This window comes from Mytilus galloprovincialis, chromosome 5, assembly GCF_965363235.1.
Source record: "Mytilus galloprovincialis chromosome 5, xbMytGall1.hap1.1, whole genome shotgun sequence".
Taxonomy (NCBI): domain Eukaryota; kingdom Metazoa; phylum Mollusca; class Bivalvia; order Mytilida; family Mytilidae; genus Mytilus; species Mytilus galloprovincialis.
Window position 1 is genome coordinate 49454338 of NC_134842.1, and position 22202 is coordinate 49476539.

Here is a 22202-nt window from a genome sequence, read left to right on the forward strand (position 1 = left end):
ACGGACGACGACGGACGACGGACGCCAAGTGATGGGAAAAGCTCACTTGGCCCTTCGAGCCAGGTGAGCTAAAAATGTATATCGTAAACATAGATTGTCTGGATAAAAGTTTAGATTTATTGCAATCATTATTTATAATAACTTTATTCATTAAACTTTGTGAAACATAATAATTTAGCAATTATATGCAGAGTGATATTTGATACAGCCAGTCTGTTAATCAAGCACATTCTGATAAGGTTGACCATATGTTAGACAAATTTCAAAGACAGTTGCTATGGTAATTAAGTTTATAAGAAATCTGAATGTAATGGGATGGTCACTTTTGTGAATCTTCCAGAAAATATACTGAAGATGATATTATTAAAATGCTGGACTTTTTGATCGACAATATATTTGTTGAGTTTGGAGGATTTATATTTCAACAGACAGTCGGTATTCCAATGGGTACTAATTGTGCACCCCTGCTGGCTGATTTGTTTTTGTATTCGTATGAAGCAGAATTTATTCAGAACCTTCTAAAAGACCAAAAGAAAAAGCACCTTGCGAAATTCTTTAATTTTACTTTTCGATATATTGATGATGTTTTATCATTGAACAACCCATACTTCAGCCAATACTTACATCTCATATATCCCAGTGAACTTGAAATTAAGGATACTACTGATACTAGAAGGACTGCTTCATACCTTGATCTTTTCCTCAATATTGACGTAGATGGACGACTTCACACAAAAATCTATGATAAACGGGACGATTTCAACTTCCCAATTATCAATTTCCCATTTCTCAGCAGTAACATACCCTCTGCCCCTTCGTATGGTGTTTACATATCACAATTGATACGTTATTCACGTGCTTGTTCACACTATACGGACTTCATATACAGGAGTGTGCTCCTTACGCAGAAACTGCTCCAACAAAGTTATGAGGAGGACAGATTAAAATTGACACTCCGTAAATTTTATGGACACCATCACGAATTGGTTGATCCATATAATGTCTCTTTAACTAAACTAGCTAAGGACATTTTTACCACATGGTAGATTGTGGTTTGTCATTATGTCGTCTAATCTTTTAATTACCAAACGTGACTTATTCCCGATTGTGACCGTTTTGCTGAATGTGAATTCGCATTACTATAAGACGTGTTTCTGTACTTGTTTATCCCAAATTCATGTATTTAGTTTACATGTTTAATGTTATATTTGTAATTCTCATCAGATTTTGTCAAATGTGTTGACGTCTTCTTATTATATATTTAGGTATGACGTATAGAAAAATTAACCACCTCCTCTTTATTAATTATATTAAATTTTGTACGATTATTTACGTTTGAAGTTGGATTCATAATACTGGACATATATATATTACAGTTAATTGCTATTAATAAGTATTGCAATATGCATTTTGTTTAAATGAATTATCAGTATTTAGTTCTAAATCAATCCTAATTCTATCTCATTTTTGAATGATAGTTTTTCATATGTGACGTCATGCTGTTTCTAAATTTCATAAATTCAAATGTGGCATAACGTTTCTGCCTTTTCGCTATCGTATGTGACGTCACAATTTTTTTAATTACGTTGACGCTTGGACTGATTCGGATGTGTGTCTATTTTGTGATAAACTTGGGTTTAGTTTTCTGTAATTAGTTAATATTTCAGTTTCATTATGTATATCTCTTTCATATTCATTTGTTAACATTTACTGTTTGCAATAGCATTAAGTATTCTATATAATAAGGATGTTCTTATCCCGTGCATAAAAACAATGCCGTATTTGTCAAAACCTTTTCAACTTTTAATCTTCAGTGCTGTACAACTTTGTACCTTTTTCACGTTCGATCTTTTATATCTAGGCGTTATGTATTAAGGTTTAGTTTTCTGTAATTAGTTAATACTTTAGTTTCTTTGTGTATATCTCTTTCATATTCATTTGATAAAATTTACTGTTTGCAATAGCATGAATTGTTCTATATAATAAGAATGTTCTTATCCCGGGCATAAAAACAATGCCGTATTTTGCGAAACCTTTTCAACTTTTGATCTTCAGTGCTGTACAACTTTGTACTTTTTTCACTTTCGATCTTTTATATCTGGGCGTCACTGGTGAGTCTTGTGTGGGCAAGGCGCGTTTTTGACGTATTGAATTTTAAACCTGATGCTTTTTGTTATCTATTAATCATGTTTTTCTGTGTCTAATATGTTCTCCTATTTATTTGTATTGTAGTCCTGTAATATTATGTTGTCATTTCAATGTTATATTTAACTTTGCCATTAAAGTGCGAGGTTTGGCATGCCTTAAAACCAGGTTCAACCCACCACTTTTATTCCCCTTTAAAAGTGTCCTGTACCAAGTCAGGAAGATGGTCATTGTTATATATTGTTCGTTTCTCTTTGTGTTGCATTTTAACGTTGAGTCGTTTGTGTTTTCTCTTATTTTTGAGATATTGAGATAAGACGTGGCACGGTACTTGTCTATCCCAAATTCATGTATTTGGTTTTCATGTTACATTTGTTATTCTCGTGGTGTTTTGTCTGATGATTGGTCTGTTTCTGTGTGTGTTGCGTTTCGATGTTGTGTCGTTGTTCTCCTCTTATATTTAATGCGTTTCGCTCGGTTTTGGTTTGTTACCCCGATTTTGTTTTTTGTCCATGGATTTATGAGTTTTGAACAGCGGTATACTACTGTTGCCTTTATTTGTGGTTATTTCCTGTTGTGTATTTGTAAGAAAGCAGTAAAACGAAGAAAACAAACGAGAAAATCATATCATCTGAGGTTCAAAGAGAAAGAAAGTAACATGTAAGTTGTAACTTTAAAAAATCTGATATATATATATATATATATATATATATATATATATATATATATATATATATATCAATTATTGGCGTAAAAGTCAGCATTTCGTGCGTAAAAATGACCACCAAAGTAGGCACGGGGTTTAACTATGCATTTCCCTGCATACTTAAACTGTAGCGATATATTTCTCTATGAAAAACTTATTTGTTCATTGAATTACGGTATTAATTTTAAAGGCTTTTACATTATCTTCCACATGCACCAAAAATTAGCTCAATTGCGTTTATTTTCGTGAAATGCCGACACTTCGAAATTTCAAGACGTATATATGATGACCTATGCGCTTGCTTCAAACATATAACTTAAGAGTGCACGGTCTTTAATCATATATTTCTCATTTAAACTGATATATATATTGCTTTTTATTTATGAAATAGATAAAGTGTAAAATACCTTAATTTTTGGTTAAATTATATAAAGCCAACTTTCTTAGTTAAAAAGATATATTTAATAAACCGATATATACGCCTCGTTAAAAGGGTTTTCTTTTCTAGCAATGAATCTCACGTGATTAAATACGTCACATGTTATGTGAAGGACATTTGATATCATGTACAGTCTGTAGAAAATGGAAGTTATATATTTTGAGATTTACACTATATTACGAGTTTATCAAGGTATGAAAATTCCAAATAGGATTTTATTTGTAGTATTTGTTTATTGTCAGTATAATAGATATAATAGATAGGTATTAAATGCATTTAGTTGTTATTTTTGGCTAGATGAGCTCTTGACCTACTTAACGTAATAAATAACAATAGCTTATTTACATTTAAATTTATCACAGACCCTGGCGGATCTAGAAATTTTCATAAAGTAGTGGCCCTCTCTAGTCAACTTTCAATGATTCCACAGTGGCGGATTCAAAAGCGGTAAGATTTTGTGTTCCCTATATAATCCCCCCTTTTTTGTCCTGGGTTGGGAACCCCTTTTAAAAATGGTTTGATCCGCCTGTGTTCCCTTAATATTTAACCACTTTTCAGAAATAGAACCCTGCGCCCCCTTAAATCTACCTCTGGGCTCTGGGTTATATCTCCAATTGAGGTCATATTAGAGAAATCAGGTGTACAAACACCAAAGTAGGCACGGGGTTTAAGTATGCATTTCCCTCTATACATAAACTGTACCGATATATTTTTATATATGTATTGCTTTTTATTTATGAAATAGATAAAGTGTAAGATACCTTAATGTTTTGTTTAAATTAAGTAAAACCAACTTTCTTAGTTTAAAAAGATATATTTAATAAACCGATATACGCCTCGTTAAAAGGTTTTTTTTATAGCAATGAATCTCACGTGATTAAATACGTTATTACAATGATTTTTATAGTTGTTACAATAATGAAACAATAATGACACAAATCATAAACATGAATTTAACTATTTCTTAGATGTTAATCTACAACCAGATCAGAGCCATATACATAAAAAGGCACAACAATATATTTATTAGCTAGATGAGCTGTTGACCTACTTAACGTAATAAATAACAATAGCTTATTTAGATTTAAATTTATCACAGACCCTGGCGGATCTAGAAATTTTCATAAAGTAGGGTCCCTCTCTAGTCATTATTCAGTGATTCCACAGTGGCGGATTCAAAAGCGGTAAGATTGTGTGTTCCCTATATAATCCCCCCTTTTTTGTCCCGGGTTAGGAACCCCTTTTTAAAATGGCTTGATCCGCCTGTGTTCCCTTTATATTCAACCAATTTTTCAGAAATAGTTCCCTGCACCCCCTTAAATCTACCTCTGGGCTCTGGGTTATATCTCCAATTGAGGTCATATTAGAGAAATCAGGTGTACAAACACCAAAGTAGGCACGGGGTTTAAGTATGCATTTCCCCTCTATACATAAACTGTAACGATATATAACTATATGTATATATTGCTTTTTATTTATGAAATAGATAAAGTGTAAGATACCTTAATGTTTTGTTTAAATTAAGTAAAACCAACTTTCTTAGTTTAAAAAGATATATTTAATAAACCGATATACGCCTCGTTAAAAGGTTTTTTTATACGCCCGTCAAAAATGGGACGTTTCCTATCATGATTTTCTTGATAGAGGGTTACTGCTCACAAGGAAGCTATTAAACCAAGAGTTCCAAATGGTGAAGTTGAAATCATCCCTTCGTAAATTTTACGGACGCCATCACGAGTTGGTTGATCGTTATGGAATAACCGTTTCACAAATGATATCGGATATGTTCCTTACGTCGTAACTACAATCCCCTTCCCTTTCATGAATGTGACCACCGAATTAGACTATTTACCGGATTTGTAATCACATAAGCAACACGACGGGTGCCACATGTGGAGCAGGATCTGCTTACCCTTCCGGAGCACCTGAGATCACCCCTAGTTTTTGGTGGGGTTCGTGTTGTTTATTCTTTAGTTTTCTATGTTGTGTCATGTGTACTATTGTTTTTCTGTTTGTCTTTTTCATTTTTAGCCATGGCGTTGTCAGTTTATATTAGATTTATGAGTTTGACTGTCCCTTTGGTATCTTTCGTCCCTCTTTTATGGTATACAAATGTCTGGTGTCCGTCCGTCTGTCCGTCCGTCTGTCCGTCTGTCCGCCGTAAACATGTCGCACCGTAACTTGAGAACGACTTATCCAAATTTCATGAAACTTAATATAGTTGTTTCTTATGATGGTCAAATGATCTGTATACTTTTTGGTGAAAATAAGATTTAAACTTTTTGAGTTACGGCACTTTGTAACTAAACAGGGGTGTGCTTTTTTTCACATGTCGCACCGTATCTCAAAAACGTTTCTTGATTATTGCTTAAAACTTTACACACTTCTTAGTTATATTAATCTTAATATCTGTATATTTTTTGGTGATGATTCAAAATTTCCTTTTTGAGTTTTTGAGTATTTTGTTAAAAGGGGGAGGGTTTTTTTACATGTCGCGCCGTATCTCAAAAACGATTTATGATTATTGCTTAAAACTTTACATCCTTCTTTGTTATATTAATCTAAAGATCTGTATACTTTTTGGTGATGACTCAAAATTTTATTTTTGAGTTATTGAGTATTTTGTTAAAAAGGGGAGGGTTTTTTTTACATGTCGCGCCGTAGCTCAAAAACAATTTATGATTATTGCTTGAAACTGTACACACTTCTTTGTTATACTAATTTAAAGATCTGTATACTTTTTGGTTTGATTCAAAATTTTATTTTAGTGATATTTGTAAAATAAAACAGGGTGGGAAGGGGGGGGGGGGTTCACATGTCCCGCCGTGTATCAAAAACAATAAATGGTTATTGCTTAAAACTTCCTCAGAAACTATTTATGATTATTGCATAAAACTTCCACACAAGACGTCGGGCGTAAGCTGTTTTTTTTTTTATAGCAATGAATCTCACGTGCTAAAATACGTTATTACAATGATTTTAATAATTGTTACAATAATGAAACAATAATGACACAAATCATAAACATGAATTTAACTATTTCTTAGATGTTAATCTACAACGAGCCATATACATAAAAAGGCACAACAATATATTTATTAGCTAGATGAGCTGTTGACCTACTTAATGTAATAAATAACAATAGCTTATTTAGATTTAAATTTATCACAGACCCTGGCGGATCTAGAAATTTTCATAAAGTAGGGGCCTTCTCTAGTCATTCTTCAGTGATTCCACAGTGGCGGATTCAAAACCGGTAAGATTTTGTGTTCCCTATATAATCCCCCCTTTTTGTCCCGGGTTAGGAACCCCTTTTTAAAATGGGTTGATCCGTCTGTGTTCCCTTTATATTCCACCAATTGTTCAGAAATAACACCCTGCTCCCCCCTTAAATCCACCTCTGGGCTCTGGGTTATATCTCCAATTGAGGTCATATTAATGCAGTTTTCATCACTTATTTTTCAAGATTCATCATAACACAAGTTCTTTATCTAATAATGTATATGGCTGAATCCGCCTCTGTAGAAATTATCTTTCTGAAACACAAAATGCATTTAACTTTTACACATCTAGTGTATGACAGATCTTAAAACTTTTCCAACTGAAGCCAAAAGCCAGAAAACTTTTTATTCTCATAGTGGTGTGAACATGATTGTTGTTCCCATAATACTTGTTCCCCCTGGAACAAGTCTTTGAATGGTAATAAGTTCTTTGGAACAAACATAACATAATTTTATTTCCACCTTCTTAAGATATTTTCCTGGAACTAAAATGTTATATGGTTTCATAATATCTGTTCTTTTAGAGAGAGTGTCATTTGATTTTTTATACTTGATCACACCTTAGTTGATATTCACCTCACATTTCATTTACCTGGACATGAAGTACATACAAAGAACACGAAGAGTGGGCAAGAAAAGGGGAACGTGAACCCTGGAACACATATTTTTTTTTAAATCTCCGGACTGACTTTAAATTTAGTCCCTGTTTATTTTTTAATAGACTGTGAGAGAAATCAGATGTACAAACAAGAAACAGGAGGCCGGGATAAGGTACCGGTACTTCATGTATCTCTAACAAATGTAAAATTCAAAAAAAATATTATAACACTAAAAAAAAATTATAAAAAGAGATACTGAAATGTTTTATTTAGTGTATAAAGTGTTTTTTCAAAACTAATATATTTTCTCGTTTCAGCTGAAAGTACCTCTCTAATAACTGTTTATGTGCTGCTTAAAAATATATTGCAGCACTTCACAGTTGCTTGAAAGGTTGAAAATGTCATCATGCAGAAATTAGAGCAGATTCCTCAGATTAAAATCATTGAAAATGGATAGATGCACTGGTCCTGGTGGTATACATCGATACAATTAATCTTAATTACATTTGGAATGAAAATTGTCTTCTTTTTTGGTTTTTTGCACGATAAAATCAATATTTAAAGTGAGTCACTCGTTAAAAGTAATGTTTATCCCATTCTTAAACCAATGCATGTATATCATCAACTTAGTCTTCTGTGCATTTCTAATGCAAAATAAGGCAAAATGTTTGGTCCGATTTGATTCTGTTATTACAAACTTTTTAAACAAATTACTTCCCTTTGTTAATCTGAGACTGGTTCCATACCGGACAATTTGGCTTTTGCCAATGCAAAGTATGATGGATTGAAAATGATGTATCGGCGGTTAAACTAATTTTGTATGAAAAATAATTTCTGATGTCGTAAGTATTTATCTAAACAACAAGAGGGACGAAAGATACCAAAGGGACAGTCAAACTCATAAATCTAAAACAAACTGACAACTCCATGGCTAAAAATGAAAAAGACAAACAGAAAAACAATAGTACACATGACACAACATAGAAAACTAAAGAATAAACAACACGAACCCCACCAAAAACTAGGGGTGATCTCAGGTGCTCCGGAAGGGTAAGCAGATCCTGCTCCACATGTGGCACCCGTTGTGTTGCTTATGTGATTACAAATCCGGTAAATAGTCTAATTCGGTAGGTCACATTCATGAAAGGGTTATTCCATAACGGTCAACCAACTTGTGATGGCGTCCGTAAAATTTACGAAGGGATGATTTCAACTTCACCATTTGGAACTCTTGGTTTAATAGCTTCCTTGTGAGCAGTAACCCTCTATCAAGAAAATCATGATAGGCAATGCAAGCACGGGAATATCGTTTCAATTGGGAGATATATACCCCGTATGCAGGTGCTGCTGGAATGTTGCTACTTAGAAATGGAAAGTTCACAATTGGAAAGCTGAAATCATCTCTTTTGTCGTAAAGTTTTGTTTTCAACCGACCCTCATTGTCAAATTCTAGATGTAAGTCAAGATATGAAGCCGACTTAACTGTATCTGTAGTATCCTTTATCTCCAATTCGATGGGATAGATGCGTTCCACATAGTCACCAAATTTTGAATTGTTTAGTGAAAGAACGTCATCTATATAGCGGAAAGTAGAGTTAAAGGATATTGCTAACTTCTTATCTTTCTTCCTAAGAAGTTCCTGCATGAAGTCAGCGTCATAATAATAAAGAAACAAGTCGGCAAGTAGAGGGACACAGTTTGTTCCCATTGGGATGCCGACAGTCTGTTGAAAAACACGTCCTCCAAACGTTACAAATATGTTGTCAATCAAGAAATCAAGCATCTTGATAATATCGGTTTCAGAGAATTTTTTGTCTGAATCAGAGTGATTCTTTACAAAGTATGATTTATCCCTCCCTAAGACAAGATACTTGTATCTACGTTGGCCATTCTTTTTTATGAAGCAAAGTAATACCAACTCTTTCGTCTTTTAGTTTGGAATGTGGAATACTTGTGTAAAGAGTAGAAAAGTCAAATGTTTTAACACTGTTACAAGATGAAAGAGAGTTAGATTGTATGTACTCTAAAAGATCTTTGGAATTTTTAAGTATCCACATCTGATTCACGCCACCTCTAGAATAGGCAGTTTCACAATAACTTTGAAGCCCATCTTTGATTGCTGATAAAATAGATGTTAATAATTTAGAAAGAGGTTTCGTGGAGCACTTGGAAGTTTTTAACAATAATTTCTGATGTCGTAAGTATGTATCTAAACAACAAATTAATGTAATTAAAAGATTTCAAAATCTAAGATTACGCACAGGTAAATTTGCTGTTCCTGCTAGCTCTCCATTGTAATAAAAAAAAATGAATGTCCCTCATAATGGAGACAACTAAAACAAGGTATCTAATTACAGGGTCGGGAATTGGCAAATGGAATATAATAATGCTTTTTTTCTGCTTATCATGTTTGTGGCTTTGATCTTGTTGTACGTGCTTAAACATGATGATGATGGAAGTGTTTAACGACATTGACTGGATATACATCCCGCGGGCAATTGGTGAGCTTTAGATATTTTCTGCAGTTGGTATCACAAGGATTTGTATAGTAAGACTTACTATACAAATCCTTGGTAATCAGCAACAGGTTGAAGGCCGCTATTTTGGTGCGCGGCCATCTTGGTTATGCTGAGTTATTTTTGGTTTGTTTACTCTTTTGATGTTTCTTTTGTACTTCACAACGGCTACTTTCAGGCCCAGGTTGGTTAGCTTGATAGCTAGCCCGCTAACAACGATGATGGCGTACTAGTCTACGAGTTTCTGACGTAGTAATAACGATGACAGGTAGCATAATCAGTACCAAAGTCGTGAGACAGTTAAATGAATGTCCATTATTCAACACCTCGGTTACAGCTCTCGAGCGTTTGTCGTCATAACACTCCCCCATCAAAAATGAATTTTGGAGTGTATGCTGACGCGGGTTGGTTTCTGTCATCGAAAGAAGTTAGTCGTTAATACATCTAATAATAAAAATTCCTAATTTTGAAGCAAGAATAAAACTAAAATTTTCATCGCACGAAATTGAAATAAAATATAGTGTACGAAAATCCATACAAATAAAATATTAAATAACGATATGTTTTGTTTCTATTAAGTTAATGAAATTAAACGAATAGACAACTTTCGAGTTCGATGCATTTCCGTCAAAAACTCTAGTTTTAGTGAACGTCATTTGTGCGTTTAGGGGCGTCGTCACTTCCATTCCAATATTGAACGAGTGGTTGGAAAACTATACTTCTATATTGTACGAATTATTCGGCAAATTGAATTCTCAAAATTGACAATCAGCACTACTGTCATTCGGAATTGTCATTAAGTACCTATATAACAAGCATTATTTCTAGTTTATCCTGCATAATGACGATCACTAAGACGCTTGATGAACGTTAATAGTGCAGGGATACAGGCGATCCCCTCTATCTGGTAAATGACGTCATAAAGGCGCGTATAATTGACGAGTTTTTTTCCGGTGACGGATGAACTCGAAAGTGGTCTATTGAATTAAAATTTCCAAACTATATATGTAGATTTCTCATATTTCTCGACTGTCTTCAATTATTACAAACAAAAAGAAAAATGTTTATTTAGCGGGTTTTTTCTAAAACAATATATCTTCATTGTTTTTTGATATTTCAAAAGACATCTTATTTTGTTTGTTTGCCAAGCTTACTTGTATGCGGTTAGTACCATCACTAATAACTCCTAACTATTAAAGACCAAATGACCTAATAAACAACAACAAATGGAAGTTTTTAACGACCTTGACTGGCTAGGCAAAATAAACCTGATAATTGGTATTCAATATATATAATCCTAGGTCATGCCTGACATATTTCACAAAAACGGCCGATGAAAACTTCGATAACTCCTTAAATGTTAAAATGTTAAAATGATTTTATAAAAACAAAAATTATTAGATGAAGAGTTATATTATCTATCGAATGCATACCTTCACAACACACTAAAACATATATTTCATGTCCTGAGTGCAGTTTGTATGTCCTGCGTGCACTCAGGACGTCCTGAGCGGTGTTTAGACGTACCGGTGTCTTTTGTTTAAGTGTTTCATTTTTTTACATTGTCATTTTGGTGCCTTTCTTAGCTGACTATGCGTTATGGGCTTTGCTAATTGTTGAAGGCCGTACGGTGACCTAAAGTTGTTAATTTCAGTGTCATTTTGGTTTCTTGTGGAGAGTTGTCTCATTGCATGGCAATCATACCACATTTTCTTTTTTATGTTTGTAAAAGTTAACGCACGACAAATGATGAGAATTATTCACCTAGCCCTGGTGTCAGGTGAGCTAAAACATTTGCATTCAAGTATGACTACATATTTTGGAATCAAAACCAGGACACTATTGACTATTGGGCGCGGTTTTTATATAATTATCCTTAAAAGTGTTTTGTGTATGTTCAGTGGAAAATATTACAGAGTAATGAAATGGAGTTTTGAAAACGATCTGTAAAATGTCGAAACATATACAAGAAAAACATACAATCTTCACGCTATACAATAATTTCTACCGAATTGGCTTGTACAATTTCTTTCGACAGGCTTGTAAAATTCTTCTTTACCAGTCAACAGAATTATAATATACAGTGTTAATTTCCATTGTTTAACGCAAGCGTACATTGTAGATAAATAAATTAAATTGTAGTGACCTGGGGTCGTGTCATCGAAGGTGTCTTAGGACTAAGACATGTCCCAAGACCATCGTAGGAGATGTTTTTGCTCTTAGCCATGTTATTGAAACGATCTTATTTTAAGAGATGTCCTAATGGTGGTCCCAACTTTAGGAGTACTACTAAGGTCTTAAGGACATTTTCACTTTAAGGATAACTTTATGAAGTCTTAGCATATAAAATTAAAGAACCTTAGTGAGCACGCTCACATACCCCACGTCCCCACATTGTCACTGGAGAAATTGAATAAGTGTAAGAAAAAAAAATTGTATAAGAAAAAATAATGACTAATAATTTCCTGTCAATATGCACATCTACATACAGTGAAACCTGGGTAAACCGAACCCTGATAAAACCGAATTTCAGTTTAAACCGAAAAATTTTCAAAGTCCCACACAATTTCCCTATTAATTAACGTTAATCTAACCTGAAAAAACCGAACCCTGTCAACACCGAATTCCGAACGCTTTTTGAAGGCTCGTTAGTAAATTTGTATCTTAAAATTACCTGTCAAAATCGATCAATACCAATCAAAACAATAAAATATAATTAATTATTTGCATGATTTAATTAAACAAACACAGGGTGGCAGAGTATCCCCGAAGGTATTTGAGGTTTAATGAACTTGTGAGTTGTTATTACAAACTAATTAGCATGTCTGTGTGCATGTATAAAGTGATTTTTTCGTAAAGAAACGTTAAACTGGTCAGTTACCCCCATCGCCGATAATGACAAGAAAGGAACTTTTCCTCAGATCAATTAAATGAACCTTACTCAAATAATTACGGCCACAAAATCGAAACTGCCATTCTGTAGCTAAACTGTTTAAATAAATAATAGTTTGAAAGCCTTTCACCGGATTAAGAAGTCGTGCAACACAATGGATTTCGATTGCTGGATTCCCATTAGAGGCCCTATATATTTGATTCGAATGCTCCCGAAGACTTCCGTTAGTTATTTAGCAACGATAAAGTCAGAGAATAAACTGGACCCCTGCTGTTGTTTCACTGTTATCGTGTGCCGAAGTATCAATCAGCGGGTGACCAGTTTAGTCCGATAACTCGTGTGTACAATGACATTCCCGATTCAACTACGGAATCGTCATATGACAGTGACTGTGAATCTGAATTGGTCAGTGAATTAACGGATGAGAAAATAATTATAAAAAGCAAAATCGCTCCACGTCGGACATCTCCCAACGACGAGCGTGATTGACGGAGTGGCGTTTGTTTATCAACAAAAATGTAGCAATAGTTATCAAAGGTACCAGGATTATAATTTTGTACACCAGACGCGCGTTTCGTCTACATAAGACTCATCAGTGACGCTCATATCAAAATATTATATAGCAAAACGTCTATCTTTTATCTTCTTTTATTTTCACATTTACATCTAAATCAACACAAAAATAAACTGTCGGCTGTTGTGTCACAATGTAGTATGTCCTTATTATCTACAAAATTTCATGAAATACTGTTGTGTGGTTTCAGAGGAGTTGAGATGACAAACTGTTGCAGAAGTACATTGAAACAAATAAGTTCAAAGGGGCCTAACTCCTAGAAAAAAAATGAATCGTAATTTCCTGTCAATATGCACATCTACGTAGTATGTCCTTATTATCTACAAAGTTTCATGAAATTTTGTTGTGTGGTTTCAGAGGAGTTGAGATGACAAATTGTTGAAGTAGTACCTTAAAGCAAAAAAATTCAAAGAGGCCTAACTCCTATAAAAAAAATTGAATCACAATTTCCTGTCGATATGCACATCTACATAGTATGTACTTATTATCTAAAAAGGTTTCATGAAATTCTGTTGTGTAGTTTCAGAGGAATTGCGATGACAAACTGTTGCAGTAGTACATTTAAGTAAATAAGTTCAAAGGGGCGTAACTCCTAGAAAAAAAATTGAATCGTAATTTCCTGACGATATGCACATCTAATAGTATGTCCTTATTATCTAAAAAGGTTTCATGAAATTCTGTAGTGTAGTTTTAGAGGAGTTGCGATGACAAACTGTTGCAGTAGTACATTGAAGCAAATAAGTTCAAAGGGGCGTAACTCCTAGAAAAAAGTTGAATCGTAATTTCCTGACGATATGCACAACTACATAATATGCCCTTTTCATCTAAAAAGGTTTCATGACATTCTGTTGTTTGGTTTGAGAGGAGTTGCGATGACAAGAAACAGGACTGACGGACGGACTGATGGACTGACGGACGGACGGACGGGTCAAAAACATTATACCCTCCGCAACTTCGTTGCGTGGGGTATAAAAATGAATCCTGCAATTAGCCAACTATTGTATAAATAACAGGTACATACAAATAAATGTTTGCTTTTTTGTACTTGTCCTGTTACCCCAATTCCACGTTGAGCAAGCAGTAATATGAACATTTCTGTTTCAATACCAGTTCATTTTGGGGTCCTCTTCGCGGTCCGTGTTTCAACGTTGTCGATTTTCTGAAATTAGAGACAATGATTTTGATTTTATAACTAAAGTTTCAAGTGTTGGGAGTAATTTCAGGATTCCTCTTATATGCGTTGCGGACTATATCGACTGTATACCTTTTGTTCCTCTGTTAAAAAGCTTTCGAATGAGATATAGGGTATATCTATAATTAGAGCTAAAAAGTCGCAGCAGTTCATTCCATTTTTCAAATTATTCATTTCATTATTCAAAATTTCTTATTTTTCTTAATTTTCACGCGTATTTTGGCATTTAGGTCCTCCGTAACCCCTCTAATAGTCAATGCTGCACATATCGTTTATACTCAGTTTATTCCATTACCAATAAGCTCTCATTTGGTGTATTAATTTTGTCTTGATTAGGGGCAAACGGCTTGCAACAATCCATTCCGTTATTCAAAATAAGCTATTTCTTAATGTTCAAACGTATTTCGATGTTTTGTTCCTTCTGTACTCCTCTAATATGCGTTGCAGAACAGATCGTTTATCCTCAGTTTATTCCTCTATCAATAAGCTTTAATTTGTATACAGTTTGCCTTGATTAAAGGCCTAGGCCTTGCATCAGTCCATTTCATTATTTAAAATAAGCTATTTCTTAATGTTCGAGCGTATTTCGATGTTTAGATCCTTCATTACTCCTCTAATATGTGTTGCTGAACATATCGACTATTTATCTTGTTTTCCTCTCTTAATAAGCTTTCAAATGAGGTATAAGGTATATCAATAATTAGGGGCTAAAAGGTGGCAGCAGTCCATTCCATAAATCAAGTGTATTTCGATGTTTAGGTCCTTCGTTACTCTTCTAAAATGCGTTGCGGAACTTATCAACTATATATATTTTGTTTCTCTCTTAATAAGCTTTCGAATGAGGTTGAAGGTATATCTATAATTAGGGGCTAAAGTCTCGCAACAGTCCATTCCATTATTCAAAATAAACTATTTTTGTATGTTCAAGCGTATTTCGATGTTTAGGTCCTTCGTTACTCTTCTAATATGCGTTGCGGAACTTATCAACTATATATATTTTGTTTCTCTCTTAATAAGCTTTCGAATGAGGTTGAAGGTATATCTATAATTAGGGGCTAAAGTCTCGCAACAGTCCATTCCATTATTCAAAATATTCATTTTATTATTCAAAATTGGCTATTTCTAAATTTTCACGCGTATTTTGGCATTTAGGTACTCCGTAACCCCTTATGGTCAATACGGCACATATCGTTTCAACTAAAATTATTCATCTATCAATAAGCTTTAATTTAGTGTATTAGTTTTGCCTACATTAGGGACTAACGGCTTGCAGCAGTTCATTCCGTTATTCAAAATAAGCTATTTCTTAATGTTCAAGCGTATTTCGATGTTTAATTCCTTCGTTACTCCTCTAATATGCGTTACTGAACATATCTACTATATATTTTTTTTCATCTCTTCATAAACTTTTGAATGAAGTATAATGTATATCTATAATAAGGGACTAAAGGGTTGCACCAGTCCATTCCATTATTCAAAATATCCATTTCGTTAATCAAGATTGGCTATTTCTTAATTTTCACGCGTATTTTTGAAATTAGGTCCTCCGTAACCTCTCTAATGGTCATTACAGCACATATTGTTTAAACTAAATTTATTCCTCTATCAATAAGCTTTAATTTCGTGTATTAACTTTGCCTTGATAAGGGGCTAACGGCTTGCAGCAGTCCATTCCATTATTCAAAATAAGCTATTTCTTAATGTTCAAACGCATTTTGCCGTTTTAAGGTTCTTCGTTATTCCTCTTATATACGTTGCAGAACATATCCACTATATATTTTTTTTTTCCCTCTCTTAATAAGCTTTCGAATGAGAAATAAGGTATATCTATCATAAGGTACTAAATGGTCGCAGCAGTGTATTTCATTATTTAAAATATCCATTCATTATACAAAATTCGCTAATTCTTAGTTTTCAAGCATATTTTGGCATTTAGGTCCTCCATAACCCCTGTAATGGTCATTGCTGCACATATCGTTTATCCTCAGTTTATTCAATTATCAATTATCTTTAATTTGTGGTATTTTTTTTTTTTGCCTTGAATAGGCTCTGACGGCTTATAGCAATCTATTCCGTTATTCTAAATAAGCTATTTCTCAATGTTCAAGCGTATTTCGAGGTAAAGTTCCTTCTTTATTCCTCGAATATGCGATACGGAATATATCGACTGTATACCTTTTGTTCCTCTGCTAAAAAGCTTTCGAATGAGATATAATGTATATCTATAATAAGAGCTAAAAGATCGCACCAGTCCGTTCCATTATTGCAATCATTCATTTTGTTATTTAAAATTTCTTATTTGTCTTAATTTTCAGGCGTATTTTAGCATTTAGGTCCCCCACAACCCCTTTAATAGTCAATGCTGCACATATAGTTTATACTCAGTTTATTCCATTACCAATAAGTTCTCATTTGGTGTATTTATTTTGCCTTGATTATAGGCTAACGGCTTGCAACAGTCCATTCCGTTATTCAAAAAAAGCTAATTATTTTTATGTTCAAGCGTATTTCGATGTTTAGGTCCTTCGTTACTCTTCTAATATGCGTTGCGGAACTCATCAACTGTATATATTTTGTTTCTCTCTTTATAAGCTTTCGAATGTGGTTGAAGGTATTTCTAAAATTAGGGACTAAAGTCTTGCAACAGTCTATTCCATAATTCAAAATATCCATTTCATTATTCAAATTGGCGATTTTTACATTTTCACGCGTATTTTGTCATTTAGGTACTCCGTAACCACTCTAATTGTCAGTACGGCACATACAGTTTAAACTAAATTAATTCCTCTATCAATAAGCTTTAATTCCGTGTATCAATTTTGCCGAAATTAGGGGCAAACGGCTTTCAGCGGTCCATTCCGTTATTCAAAATAAGCTATTTTTTAATGTTCAAGCGTATTTCGCTGTTTAATTCCTTCGTTACTCCTCTAATATGCGTTGCTGAAAATATCGACTATATACCTTTTGTTCATCTCTTAATAGGTTTCGAATGGAGTATAATGTATATCTATGATTAGGGACCAAAGTCTCGCAACAGTCCATTCCATTATTCAAAATATCCATTTCATAATTCAAGATTGGCTATTTCTTAATTTTCACGCGTATTTTGGACATTAGGTCCTCCGTAACCCCTCTAATGGTCATTACGGCACATATCATTGATACTCATGTTATTCCTCTATCAAAAAGCTTTAATTTGTTGCATTAATTTTTCCTTGATAAGGGGCTAACGGCTTGCAGCAGTCCATTCCGTTATTCAAAATAAGCTATTTCTTCATGTTCAAGCGTATTCCGATGTTTAGTTCCTTCGTTACTCTTCTAATATGCGTTGCAGAACATATCGTTTATAATCAGTTAATTGTTTTATCAATAAGCTTTAATTTGGTGTATACTTGCTGCATTGATTACAGTCTGAGGGCTTGCAGCAATCCATTTCATTATTCAAAATAATCTATTTCTTAATGTTCAAGCGTATTTCGATGTTGAGATCCTTCGTTACACCTCTAATATGTGTTGCAGAACATATCGACTATATATCTTTCTTTCCTCTCTTAATAAGCTTTCGAATGAGGTATAAGGTAAATCTATACTTCAGGCTAATTGGTGGCAGCAGTCCATCCCATAAATCAATATCCATTTCATATTCAAGATTGGCTATTTCTTGATTTTCTTATGGCCATTGTCGCACATATCGTTTATACTCCGCTTATTCCTCTACCAATAAGCTTTAATTTGGTGTATTAATTTTGCCTTGATTAAGGGCTAATGACTTTCCATTATATCAAAATAAACTATTTTTTTATGTTCAAGCGTATTTCGATGTTTAGGTCCTTCGTTACTCTTCTAATATGCGTTGCGGAACTTATCAACTATATATATTTTGTTTCTCTCTTAATAAGCTTTCGATTGTGGTTGAAGGTATTTCTATAATTAGGGGCTAAAGTCTCGCAACAGTCCATTCCATTATTCAAAATATCCATTTCATTATTCAAAATTGGCGATTTCTACATTTTCACGACTATTTTGGCATTTAGGTACTCCGTAACCACTCTAATGGTCAGTACGGCACATATTATTTAAACTAAATTTATTCCTCTATCAATAGGCTTCAATTCCGTGTATTAATTTTGCCAAAATAAGGGGCTAACGGCTTACAGCAGTCCATTCCGTTATTCAAAATAAGCTATTTCTTAATGTTCAAACGTATTTTGATGTTTAATTCCTTCGTTACTCCTGTAATATGCGTTGCTGAACATATCGACTATATACCTTTTGTTCATCTCTAAATAAGCTTTCGAATATATTATAATGTATATTTATGATTAGGGACTAAAGTCTCGCAAAGTCCATTCCATTATTCAAAATATCCATTTCATAATTCAAGATTGGCAATTTCCTAATTTGCACGCGTATTTTTGACATTAGGTCCTCCGTAACTCCTCTAATGGTCATTACGGCACATATCATTAATACTCATTTTATTCCTCTATCAATAAGCTTTAATTTGTTGTATTAATTATTCCTTGATAAGGGTCTAACGGCTTGCAACATTCCATTCCGTTATCCAAAATAAGCTATTTCTTAATGTTCAAGCGTATTCCGATGTTTAGTTCCTTCGTTACTCCTCTAATATGCGTTGCTGAAAACATCGACTATATACCTTTTGTTCATCTCTTAATAAGCTTTCGAATGAAGTATAATGTATATCTATAAGTAGGGACTAAACGGTCGCACCAGTCCATTCCATTATTCAAAATATCCATTTCCTTATTCAAGATTAGCTATTTCTTAATTTTCACGCGTATTTTGGACATTAGGTCCTCCGTAACCCCTCTAATGGTCATTACGACACATATCATTAATGCCTGATATTCATATGATGAAAACATAATCTTTTTATCAGTTTAATTGAGATCCGGAGCTGGCATGTCAGTTAACTGCTAGTAGTCTGCTGTTATTTATGTATTATTGTCATTTTATTTATTTTCTTTTGTTTCATCTTCTGACATCGGACTCGGACTTCTCTTGAACTGAATTTTAATGTGCGCATTTTTTTGCGTTTTCTTTTCTACATTGGCTAGAGGTATAGGGGGAGGGTTGAGATCTCATAAACATGTTTAACCCCGCCGCGATTTTGCGCCTGTCTCAAGTCAGGAGCCTCTTGCCTTTGTTAGTCTTGTATGATTTTTTATTTTAGTTTCTTGTGTATAATTCGGAGTTTAGTATGACGCCCATTATCACTGTACCAGTATACATATGTTTTAAGGGGCCAGCTGAAGGACGCCTACGGGTACGGGAGTTTCTCGCTCCAATGAAGACCCATTGGTGGATTTCGGCTGTTGTCTGCTCTATGGTCGGGTTGTTGTCGCTTTGACACATTCCCCATTTCCTTTCTTAATTTTATCAATTGATTCCTCTATCAATAAGCTTTAATTTCGTGTATTAATTTTGCCTTGATAAGGGGCTAAAGGCTTGCAGCAGTCAATTCCTTTATCTAAAATAAGCTATTTCTTAATGTTCAAACGTATTTCGATGTTTAGTTCCTTCGTTACTCCTCTAATATGCGTTGCAGAACATATCGTTTATACTCAGTTAATTATTCTATCAATAAGCTTTAATTTGGTGTATACTTGTTGCATTGATTACAGACTGAGGGCTTGCAGCAATCCATTTCATTATTCAAAATAAGCTATTTCTTAATGTTCAAGCGTATTTCGATGTTGAGATCCTTCGTTACTCCTCTGATATGTGTTGCAAAACATATCGACTATATATTTTTCTTTCCTCTCTTAATAAGCTTTCGAATGAGGTATAAGGTATATCTATAATTAAGGGCTAAAGGGTGGCAGCAGTCCATTGCATAAATCAATATCCATTTCGTATTCAAAATTGGCTATGATTTTTTTATGGCCATTGTCGCACATATCGTTTATACTCCGCTTATTCCTCTACCAATAAGCTTTAATTTGGTGTATAAATATTGACTTGATTAAGGGCTAATGGCTTGCACCAGTCCTTTCCATTTTTCAAAATAAACTATTTTTTCATGTTCAAGCGTATTTCGATGTTTAGGTCCTTCGTTACTCTTCTAATATGCGTTGCGGAACTTATCAACTATATATATTTTGTTTCTCTCTTAATACGCTTTCGATTGTGGTTGAAGGTATTTCTATAATTAGGGGCTAAAGTCTCGCAACAGTCCATTTCATTATTCAAAAAATCCATTTCATTTTTCAAAATTGGTGATTTCTACATTTTCACGCGTATTTTGGCATTTAGGTACTCCGAAACCACTCTAATTGTCAGTACGGAACATATAGTTTAAACTAAATTAATTCCTCTATCAATAAGTTTTAATTCCGTGTATTAATTTTGCCAAGATTAGGGGCTAACGGTTTTCAGCAGTCCATACCGTTATTCAAAATAAGCTATTTCTTCATTTTCAAGCGTATTCCGATGTTTAGTTCCTTCGTTACTCCTCTAATATGCGTTGCTGAAAATATCGACTATATACCTTTTGTTCATCTCTTAATAAGCTTTCGAATGAAGTATAATGTATATCTATAAGTAGGGACTAAATGGTCGCACCAGTCCATTCCATTATTCAAAATATCCATTTCATTATTCAAGATTGGCTATTTCTTAATTTTCACGCGTATTTTGGACATTAGGTCCTCCGTAACCCCTCTAATGGTCATTACGACACATATCATTAATGCCTGATATTCATATGATGAAAACATAATCTTTTTATCAGTTTAATTGAGGTGCGGAGCTGGCATGTCAGTTAACTGCTAGTAGTCTGCTGTTATTTATGTATTATTGTCATTTTATTTATTTTCTTTTGTTTCATCTTCTGACATCGGACTCGGACTTCTCTTGAACTGAATTTTAATGTGTGTGTTTTTATGCGTTAACTTTTCTACATTGGCTAGAGGTATAGGGGGAGGGTTGAGATCTCATAAACAAGTTTAACCCCGCCGCAATTTTGCGCCCGTCTCAAGTCAGGAGCCTCTGGCCTTTGTTAGTCTTGTATGATTTTTTATTTTAGTTTCTTGTGTATAATTCGGAGTTTTGTATGACGTCCATTATCACTGTACTAGTATACATATGTTTAAAGGGGCCAGCTGGAGGACGCCTACGGGTAAGGGAGTTTCTCACTCCAATGAAGACCCATTGGTGGATTTCGGCTGTTGTCTGCTCTATGGTCGGGTTGTTGTCGCTTTGACACATTTCCCATTTCCCTTCTAAATTTTATCAATTGATTCCTCTATCAATAAGCTTTAATTTCGTGTATTAATTTTGCCTTGATTAAGGGCTAATGACTTGCAGCAGTCCTTTCCATTATTCAAAATAAACTATTTTTGTATGTTCAAGCGTATTTCGATGTTTAGGTCCTTCGTTACTCTTCTAATATGCGTTGCGGAACTTATCAACTATATATATTTTGTTTCTCTCTTAATAAGCTTTCAATTGTGGTTGAAGGTATTTCTATAATTAGGGGCTAAAGTCTCGCAACAGTCCATTCCATTATTCAAAATATCCATTTCATTATTCAAATTGGCGATTTCTACATTTTCACGCGTATTTTGGCATTTAGGTACTCCGTACCACTCTAATGGTCAGTACGGCACATATCGTTTAAACTAAATTTATTCCTCTATCTATAGGCTTCAATTCCGTGTATTAATTTTGCCAAAATAAGGTGCTAACGGCTTACAGCAGTCCATTCCGTTATTCAAAATAAGCTATTTCTTAATGTTCAAGCGTATTTTGATGTTTAATTCCTTCGTTACTCCTCTTATATGCGTTGCTGAACATATCGACTATATACCTTTTGTTCATCTCTAAATAAGC

General features: G+C 34.0%; 2 long non-coding RNA genes across 2 annotated transcripts in view; both read left to right on the forward strand.

Moving 5' to 3' along the window:
• The first annotated feature begins 2713 nt into the window (after positions 1 to 2713).
• The window catches only part of LOC143075972 (uncharacterized), a 192865-nt gene continuing 173376 nt past the window's right edge, over positions 2714 to 22202 (forward strand). Inside the window, exon 1 of the long non-coding RNA XR_012978488.1 lies at positions 2714 to 2805. This is a non-coding gene — a long non-coding RNA (uncharacterized LOC143075972). The remainder of the gene's footprint in view (positions 2806 to 22202) is intronic.
• Positions 2897 to 7688, forward strand: LOC143075973 (uncharacterized). Its single transcript, XR_012978489.1, has 2 exons — positions 2897 to 3482; positions 7488 to 7688. It is a non-coding gene; the product is annotated as an uncharacterized LOC143075973 (long non-coding RNA).